This window comes from Leptodactylus fuscus, chromosome 5 (assembly GCF_031893055.1).
Source record: "Leptodactylus fuscus isolate aLepFus1 chromosome 5, aLepFus1.hap2, whole genome shotgun sequence".
Lineage (NCBI taxonomy): Eukaryota > Metazoa > Chordata > Amphibia > Anura > Leptodactylidae > Leptodactylus > Leptodactylus fuscus.
In genome coordinates, this window is record NC_134269.1 from 1,112,174 (window position 1) to 1,124,983 (window position 12,810).

A 12,810-nucleotide genomic window follows, 5' to 3' on the forward strand; every position below is an offset into this window, starting at 1 on the left:
TATAATACTACTCCTATGTACAATATAACTACTATAATACTACTCCTATGTACAAGAATATAACTACTATAATACTGCTCCTATGTACAAGAATATAACTACTATAATACTACTCCTATGTACAAGAATATAACTACTATAATACCACTCCTATGTACAAGAATATAACTACTATAATACTGCTCCTATGTACAAGAATATAACTACTATAATACTGCTCCTATGTACAAGAATATAACTACTATAATACTACTCCTATGTACAAGAATATAACTACTATAATACTACTCCTATGTACAACAATATAACTACTATAATACTACTCCTATGTACAACAATATAACTACTATAATACTGCTCCTATATACAAGACTATAACTACTATAATACTGCCTCCTATGTACAAGAATATAACTACTATAATACTACTCCTATGTACAAGAATATAACTACTATAATACTACTTCTATTTACAAGAATATAACTACTATAATACTACTCCTATGTACAAGAATATAACTACTATAATACTGCTCCTATATGCAAGACTATAACTACTATAATAAAACTCCTATGTACAAGAATATAACTACTATAATACTGCCTCCTATGTACAAGAATATAACTACTATAATACTACTCCTATGTACAAGAACATAACTACTATAATACTACTCCTATGTACAAGAATATAACTACTATAATACTACTCCTATGTACAATATAACTACTATAATACTACTCCTATGTACAAGAATATAACTACTATAATACTGCTCCTATGTACAAGAATATAACTACTATAATACTACTCCTATGTACAAGAATATAACTACTATAATACCACTCCTATGTACAAGAATATAACTACTATAATACTGCTCCTATGTACAAGAATATAACTACTATAATACTGCTCCTATGTACAAGAATATAACTACTATAATACTACTCCTATGTACAAGAATATAACTACTATAACACTACTCCTATGTACAACAATATAACTACTATAATACTACTCCTATGTACAACAATATAACTACTATAATACTGCCTCCTATGTACAAGAATATAACTACTATAATACTACTCCTATGTACAAGAATATAACTACTATAATACTACTCCTATGTACAAGAATATAACTACTATAATACTGCCTCCTATGTACAAGAATATAACTACTATAATACTACTCCTATGTACAAGACTATAACTACTATAATACTACTCCTATGTACAAGAATATAACTACTATAATACAACTCCTATGTACAAGAATATAACTACTATAATACTGCCCCCTATGTACAAGAATATAACTACTATAATACTACCTCCTATGTACAAGAATATAACTACTATAATACTGCTCCTATGTACAAGAATATAACTATTATAATACTGCTCCTATGTACAAGAATATAACTACTATAATACTACTCCTATGTACAAGAATATAACTACTATAATACTGCTCCTATATGCAAGACTATAACTACTATAATAAAACTCCTATGTACAAGAATATAACTACTATAATACTACTCCTATGTACAAGAACATAACTACTATAATACTACTCCTATGTACAAGAATATAATTACTATAATACTACTCCTATGTACAAGAATATAACTACTATAATACTACTCCTATGTACAAGAATATAACTACTATAATACTGCTCCTATGTACAAGAATATAACTACTATAATACTACTCCTATATACAAGAACATAACTACTATAATACTACTCCTATGTACAAGAATATAACTACTGTAATACAACTCCTATGTACAAGAATATAACTACTATAATACTGCCCCCTATGTACAAGAATATAACTACTATAATACTACCTCCTATGTACAAGAATATAACTACTATAATACTGCTCCTATGTACAAGAATATATCTACTATAATACTGCTCCTATGTACAAGACTATAACTACTATAATACTACTCCTATGTACAAGAATATAACTACTATAGCACAACTCCTATGTACAAGAATATAACTACTATAATACTGCCCCCTATGTACAAGAATATAACTACTATAATACTACCTCCTATGTACAAGAATATAACTACTATAATACTGCTCCTATGTACAAGAATATAACTATTATAATACTGCTCCTATATACAAGAATATAACTACTATAATACTACTCCTATGTACAAGAATATAATTACTATAATACTACTCCTATGTACAAGAATATAACTACTATAATACTACTCCTATGTACAAGAATATAACTACTATAATACAACTCCTATGTACAAGAATATAACTACTATAATACTGCCCCTATGTACAAGAATATAACTACTATAATACTGCCCCCTATGTACAAGAATATAACTACTATAATACTGCTCCTATGTACAAGAATATAACTACTATAATACTACTCCTATGTACAAGAATATAACTACTATAATACTACCTCCTATGTACAAGAATATAACTACTATAATACTGCTCCTATATACAAGACTATAACTACTATAATACTACTCCTATGTACAACAATATAACTACTATAATACTACTCCTATGTACAAGAATATAACTACTATAATACTGCTCCTATGTACAAGAATATAACTACTATAATACTACTCCTATGTACAACAATATAACTACTATAATACTACTCCTATGTACAAGAATATAACTACTATAATACTACCTCCTATGTACAAGAATATAACTACTATAATACTACTCCTATGTACAAGAATATAACTACTATAATACTGCTCCTATGTACAAGAATATAACTACTATAATACTGCCTCCTATGTACAAGAATATAACTACTATAATACTACTCCTATTTACAAGAATATAACTACTATAATACTGCCTCCTATGTACAAGAATATAACTACTATAATACTACTCCTATGTACAAGAATATAACTACTATAATACTACTTCTATTTACAAGAATATAACTACTATAATACTACTCCTATGTACAAGAATATAACTACTATAATACTGCTCCTATATGCAAGACTATAACTACTATAATAAAACTCCTATGTACAAGAATATAACTACTATAATACTACTCCTATGTACAAGAACATAACTACTATAATACTACTCCTATGTACAAGAATATAATTACTATAATACTACTCCTATGTACAAGAATATAACTACTATAATACTACTCCTATGTACAAGAATATAACTACTATAATACTGCTCCTATGTACAAGAATATAACTACTATACTACTCCTATATACAAGAATATAACTACTATAATACTACTCCTATGTACAAGAATATAACTACTGTAATACAACTCCTATGTACAAGAATATAACTACTATAATACTGCCCCCTATGTACAAGAATATAACTACTATAATACTACCTCCTATGTACAAGAATATAACTACTATAATACTGCTCCTATGTACAAGAATATATCTACTATAATACTGCTCCTATGTACAAGAATATAACTACCATAATACTGCCTCCTATGTACAAGAATATAACTACTATAATACTGCTCCTATGTACAAGAATATAACTATTATAATACTACTTCTATGTACAAGAATATAACTACTATAATACTACCTCCTATGTACAAGAATATAACTACTATAATACTACTCCTATGTACAATATAACTACTATAATACTACTCCTATGTACAAGAATATAACTACTATAATACTGCTCCTATGTACAAGAATATAACTACTATAATACTACTCCTATGTACAAGAATATAACTACTATAATACCACTCCTATGTACAAGAATATAACTACTATAATACTACTCCTATGTACAAGAATATAATTACTATAATACTACTCCTATGTACAAGAATATAACTACTATAATACTACTCCTATGTACAAGAATATAACTACTATAATACTGCTCCTATGTACAAGAATATAACTACTATAATACTACTCCTATATACAAGAATATAACTACTATAATACTACTCCTATGTACAAGAATATAACTACTGTAATACAACTCCTATGTACAAGAATATAACTACTATAATACTGCCCCCTATGTACAAGAATATAACTACTATAATACTACCTCCTATGTACAAGAATATAACTACTATAATACTGCTCCTATGTACAAGAATATATCTACTATAATACTGCTCCTATGTACAAGAATATAACTACTATAATACTACTCCTATGTACAAGAATATAACTACCATAATACTGCCTCCTATGTACAAGAATATAACTACTATAATACTGCTCCTATGTACAAGAATATAACTACTATAATACTACTCCTATGTACAAGAATATAACTACTATAATAGTACTCCTATGTACAAGAATATAACTACTATAATACTGCTCCTATGTACAAGAATATAACGATTATAATACTACTTCTATGTACAAGAATATAACTACTATAATACTACTCCTATGTACAATATAACTACTATAATACTACTCCTATGTACAAGAATATAACTACTATAATACTGCTCCTATGTACAAGAATATAACTACTATAATACTACTCCTATGTACAAGAATATAACTACTATAATACCACTCCTATGTACAAGAATATAACTACTATAATACTGCTCCTATGTACAAGAATATAACTACTATAATACTGCTCCTATGTACAAGAATATAACTACTATAATACTACTCCTATGTACAAGAATATAACTACTATAATACTACTCCTATGTACAACAATATAACTACTATAATACTACTCCTATGTACAACAATATAACTACTATAATACTGCTCCTATATACAAGACTATAACTACTATAATACTGCCTCCTATGTACAAGAATATAACTACTATAATACTACTCCTATGTACAAGAATATAACTACTATAATACTACTTCTATTTACAAGAATATAACTACTATAATACTACTCCTATGTACAAGAATATAACTACTATAATACTGCTCCTATATGCAAGACTATAACTACTATAATAAAACTCCTATGTACAAGAATATAACTACTATAATACTGCCTCCTATGTACAAGAATATAACTACTATAATACTACTCCTATGTACAAGAACATAACTACTATAATACTACTCCTATGTACAAGAATATAACTACTATAATACTACTCCTATGTACAATATAACTACTATAATACTACTCCTATGTACAAGAATATAACTACTATAATACTGCTCCTATGTACAAGAATATAACTACTATAATACTACTCCTATGTACAAGAATATAACTACTATAATACCACTCCTATGTACAAGAATATAACTACTATAATACTGCTCCTATGTACAAGAATATAACTACTATAATACTGCTCCTATGTACAAGAATATAACTACTATAATACTACTCCTATGTACAAGAATATAACTACTATAACACTACTCCTATGTACAACAATATAACTACTATAATACTACTCCTATGTACAACAATATAACTACTATAATACTGCCTCCTATGTACAAGAATATAACTACTATAATACTACTCCTATGTACAAGAATATAACTACTATAATACTACTCCTATGTACAAGAATATAACTACTATAATACTGCCTCCTATGTACAAGAATATAACTACTATAATACTACTCCTATGTACAAGACTATAACTACTATAATACTACTCCTATGTACAAGAATATAACTACTATAATACAACTCCTATGTACAAGAATATAACTACTATAATACTGCCCCCTATGTACAAGAATATAACTACTATAATACTACCTCCTATGTACAAGAATATAACTACTATAATACTGCTCCTATGTACAAGAATATAACTATTATAATACTGCTCCTATGTACAAGAATATAACTACTATAATACTACTCCTATGTACAAGAATATAACTACTATAATACTGCTCCTATATGCAAGACTATAACTACTATAATAAAACTCCTATGTACAAGAATATAACTACTATAATACTACTCCTATGTACAAGAACATAACTACTATAATACTACTCCTATGTACAAGAATATAATTACTATAATACTACTCCTATGTACAAGAATATAACTACTATAATACTACTCCTATGTACAAGAATATAACTACTATAATACTGCTCCTATGTACAAGAATATAACTACTATAATACTACTCCTATATACAAGAACATAACTACTATAATACTACTCCTATGTACAAGAATATAACTACTGTAATACAACTCCTATGTACAAGAATATAACTACTATAATACTGCCCCCTATGTACAAGAATATAACTACTATAATACTACCTCCTATGTACAAGAATATAACTACTATAATACTGCTCCTATGTACAAGAATATATCTACTATAATACTGCTCCTATGTACAAGACTATAACTACTATAATACTACTCCTATGTACAAGAATATAACTACTATAGCACAACTCCTATGTACAAGAATATAACTACTATAATACTGCCCCCTATGTACAAGAATATAACTACTATAATACTACCTCCTATGTACAAGAATATAACTACTATAATACTGCTCCTATGTACAAGAATATAACTATTATAATACTGCTCCTATATACAAGAATATAACTACTATAATACTACTCCTATGTACAAGAATATAATTACTATAATACTACTCCTATGTACAAGAATATAACTACTATAATACTACTCCTATGTACAAGAATATAACTACTATAATACAACTCCTATGTACAAGAATATAACTACTATAATACTGCCCCTATGTACAAGAATATAACTACTATAATACTGCCCCCTATGTACAAGAATATAACTACTATAATACTGCTCCTATGTACAAGAATATAACTACTATAATACTACTCCTATGTACAAGAATATAACTACTATAATACTACCTCCTATGTACAAGAATATAACTACTATAATACTGCTCCTATATACAAGACTATAACTACTATAATACTACTCCTATGTACAACAATATAACTACTATAATACTACTCCTATGTACAAGAATATAACTACTATAATACTGCTCCTATGTACAAGAATATAACTACTATAATACTACTCCTATGTACAACAATATAACTACTATAATACTACTCCTATGTACAAGAATATAACTACTATAATACTACCTCCTATGTACAAGAATATAACTACTATAATACTACTCCTATGTACAAGAATATAACTACTATAATACTGCTCCTATGTACAAGAATATAACTACTATAATACTGCCTCCTATGTACAAGAATATAACTACTATAATACTACTCCTATTTACAAGAATATAACTACTATAATACTGCCTCCTATGTACAAGAATATAACTACTATAATACTACTCCTATGTACAAGAATATAACTACTATAATACTACTTCTATTTACAAGAATATAACTACTATAATACTACTCCTATGTACAAGAATATAACTACTATAATACTGCTCCTATATGCAAGACTATAACTACTATAATAAAACTCCTATGTACAAGAATATAACTACTATAATACTACTCCTATGTACAAGAACATAACTACTATAATACTACTCCTATGTACAAGAATATAATTACTATAATACTACTCCTATGTACAAGAATATAACTACTATAATACTACTCCTATGTACAAGAATATAACTACTATAATACTGCTCCTATGTACAAGAATATAACTACTATACTACTCCTATATACAAGAATATAACTACTATAATACTACTCCTATGTACAAGAATATAACTACTGTAATACAACTCCTATGTACAAGAATATAACTACTATAATACTGCCCCCTATGTACAAGAATATAACTACTATAATACTACCTCCTATGTACAAGAATATAACTACTATAATACTGCTCCTATGTACAAGAATATATCTACTATAATACTGCTCCTATGTACAAGAATATAACTACCATAATACTGCCTCCTATGTACAAGAATATAACTACTATAATACTGCTCCTATGTACAAGAATATAACTATTATAATACTACTTCTATGTACAAGAATATAACTACTATAATACTACCTCCTATGTACAAGAATATAACTACTATAATACTACTCCTATGTACAATATAACTACTATAATACTACTCCTATGTACAAGAATATAACTACTATAATACTGCTCCTATGTACAAGAATATAACTACTATAATACTACTCCTATGTACAAGAATATAACTACTATAATACCACTCCTATGTACAAGAATATAACTACTATAATACTACTCCTATGTACAAGAATATAATTACTATAATACTACTCCTATGTACAAGAATATAACTACTATAATACTACTCCTATGTACAAGAATATAACTACTATAATACTGCTCCTATGTACAAGAATATAACTACTATAATACTACTCCTATATACAAGAATATAACTACTATAATACTACTCCTATGTACAAGAATATAACTACTGTAATACAACTCCTATGTACAAGAATATAACTACTATAATACTGCCCCCTATGTACAAGAATATAACTACTATAATACTACCTCCTATGTACAAGAATATAACTACTATAATACTGCTCCTATGTACAAGAATATATCTACTATAATACTGCTCCTATGTACAAGAATATAACTACTATAATACTACTCCTATGTACAAGAATATAACTACCATAATACTGCCTCCTATGTACAAGAATATAACTACTATAATACTGCTCCTATGTACAAGAATATAACTACTATAATACTACTCCTATGTACAAGAATATAACTACTATAATAGTACTCCTATGTACAAGAATATAACTACTATAATACTGCTCCTATGTACAAGAATATAACTACTATAATACTGCTCCTTTGTACAAGAATATAACGATTATAATACTACTTCTATGTACAAGAATATAACTACTATAATACTACTCCTATGTACAATATAACTACTATAATACTACTCCTATGTACAAGAATATAACTACTATAATACTGCTCCTATGTACAAGAATATAACTACTATAATACTACTCCTATGTACAAGAATATAACTACTATAATACCACTCCTATGTACAAGAATATAACTACTATAATACTGCTCCTATGTACAAGAATATAACTACTATAATACTGCTCCTATGTACAAGAATATAACTACTATAATACTACTCCTATGTACAAGAATATAACTACTATAATACTACTCCTATGTACAACAATATAACTACTATAATACTACTCCTATGTACAACAATATAACTACTATAATACTGCTCCTATATACAAGACTATAACTACTATAATACTGCCTCCTATGTACAAGAATATAACTACTATAATACTACTCCTATGTACAAGAATATAACTACTATAATACTACTCCTATGTACAAGAATATAACTACTATAATACTGCTCCTATATGCAAGACTATAACTACTATAATAAAACTCCTATGTACAAGAATATAACTACTATAATACTACCTCCCATGTACAAGAATATAACTACTATAATACTGCCTCCTATGTACAAGAATATAACTACTATAATACTACTCCTATGTACAAGAACATAACTACTATAATACTACTCCTATGTACAAGAATATAACTACTATAATACTACTCCTATGTACAATATAACTACTATAATACTACTCCTATGTACAAGAATATAACTACTATAATACTGCTCCTATGTACAAGAATATAACTACTATAATACTACTCCTATGTACAAGAATATAACTACTATAATACCACTCCTATGTACAAGAATATAACTACTATAATACTGCTCCTATGTACAAGAATATAACTACTATAATACTGCTCCTATGTACAAGAATATAACTACTATAATACTACTCCTATGTACAAGAATATAACTACTATAATACTACTCCTATGTACAACAATATAACTACTATAATACTACTCCTATGTACAAGAATATAACTACTATAATACTGCCTCCTATGTACAAGAATATAACTACTATAATACTACTCCTATGTACAAGACTATAACTACTATAATACTACTCCTATGTACAAGAATATAACTACTATAATACAACTCCTATGTACAAGAATATAACTACTATAATACTGCCCCCTATGTACAAGAATATAACTACTATAATACTACCTCCTATGTACAAGAATATAACTACTATAATACTGCTCCTATGTACAAGAATATAACTATTATAATACTGCTCCTATGTACAAGAATATAACTACTATAATACAACTCCTATGTACAAGAATATAACTACTATAATACTGCCCCCTATGTACAAGAATATAACTACTATAATACTACCTCCTATGTACAAGAATATAACTACTATAATACTGCTCCTATGTACAAGAATATATCTACTATAATACTGCTCCTATGTACAAGAATATAACTACTATAATACTGCTCCTATGTACAAGAATATAACTACTATAATACTGCTCCTATGTACAAGAATATATCTACTATAATACTGCCTCCTATGTACAAGAATATAACTACTATAATACTGCTCCTATGTACAAGAATATAACTATTATAATACTACTTCTATGTACAAGAATATAACTACTATAATACTACCTCCTATGTACAAGAATATAACTACTATAATACTACTCCTATGTACAATATAACTACTATAATACTACTCCTATGTACAAGAATATAACTACTATAATACTGCTCCTATGTACAAGAATATAACTACTATAATACTACTCCTATGTACAAGAATATAACTACTATAATACCACTCCTATGTACAAGAATATAACTACTATAATACTACTCCTATGTACAAGAATATAATTACTATAATACTACTCCTATGTACAAGAATATAACTACTATAATACTACTCCTATGTACAAGAATATAACTACTATAATACTGCTCCTATGTACAAGAATATAACTACTATAATACTACTCCTATATACAAGAATATAACTACTATAATACTACTCCTATGTACAAGAATATAACTACTGTAATACAACTCCTATGTACAAGAATATAACTACTATAATACTGCCCCCTATGTACAAGAATATAACTACTATAATACTACCTCCTATGTACAAGAATATAACTACTATAATACTGCTCCTATGTACAAGAATATATCTACTATAATACTGCTCCTATGTACAAGAATATAACTACTATAATACTACTCCTATGTACAAGAATATAACTACCATAATACTGCCTCCTATGTACAAGAATATAACTACTATAATACTGCTCCTATGTACAAGAATATAACTACTATAATACTACTCCTATGTACAAGAATATAACTACTATAATAGTACTCCTATGTACAAGAATATAACTACTATAATACTGCTCCTATGTACAAGAATATAACTACTATAATACTGCTCCTATGTACAAGAATATAACGATTATAATACTACTTCTATGTACAAGAATATAACTACTATAATACTACTCCTATGTACAATATAACTACTATAATACTACTCCTATGTACAAGAATATAACTACTATAATACTGCTCCTATGTACAAGAATATAACTACTATAATACTACTCCTATGTACAAGAATATAACTACTATAATACCACTCCTATGTACAAGAATATAACTACTATAATACTGCTCCTATGTACAAGAATATAACTACTATAATACTACTCCTATGTACAAGAATATAACTACTATAATACTACTCCTATGTACAAGAATATAACTACTATAATACTGCTCCTATGTACAACAATATAACTACTATAATACTACTCCTATGTACAACAATATAACTACTATAATACTGCTCCTATATACAAGACTATAACTACTATAATACTGCCTCCTATGTACAAGAATATAACTACTATAATACTACTCCTATGTACAAGAATATAACTACTATAATACTACTTCTATTTACAAGAATATAACTACTATAATACTACTCCTATGTACAAGAATATAACTACTATAATACTACTCCTATGTACAACAATATAACTACTATAATACTGCCTCCTATGTACAAGAATATAACTACTATAATACTACTCCTATGTACAAGAATATAACTACTATAATACTACTCCTATGTACAAGAATATAACTACTATAATACTACTCCTATGTACAAGAATATAACTACTATAATACTGCCTCCTATGTACAAGAATATAACTACTATAATACTACTCCTATGTACAAGAACATAACTACTATAATACTACTCCTATGTACAAGAATATAACTACTATAATACTACTCCTATGTACAATATAACTACTATAATACTACTCCTATGTACAAGAATATAACTACTATAATACTACTCCTATGTACAAGAATATAACTACTATAATACTACTCCTATGTACAAGAATATAACTACTATAATACTACCTCCTATGTACAAGAATATAACTACTATAATACTACTCCTATGTACAAGAATATAACTACTATAATACTACTCCTATGTACAAGAATATAACTACTATAATACTACTCCTATGTACAAGAATATAACTACTATAATACTACCTCCTATGTACAAGAATATAACTACTATAATACTACTCCTATGTACAAGAATATAACTACTATAATACTACCTCCTATGTACAAGAATATAACTACTATAATACTACCTCCTATGTACAAGAATATAACTACTATAATACTACTCCTATGTACAAGAATATAACTACTATAATACTACTCCTATGTACAAGAATATAACTACTATAATACTA

At 27.2% G+C, this 12,810-nt stretch overlaps 1 protein-coding gene across 1 annotated transcript in view; it reads left to right on the forward strand.

The window, feature by feature from the left end:
- LOC142202308 (alpha-N-acetylneuraminide alpha-2,8-sialyltransferase-like) overlaps positions 1–12,810 on the forward strand; it is an 83,483-nt gene that overhangs the window by 23,714 nt on the left and 46,959 nt on the right. The window lies entirely within an intron of this gene.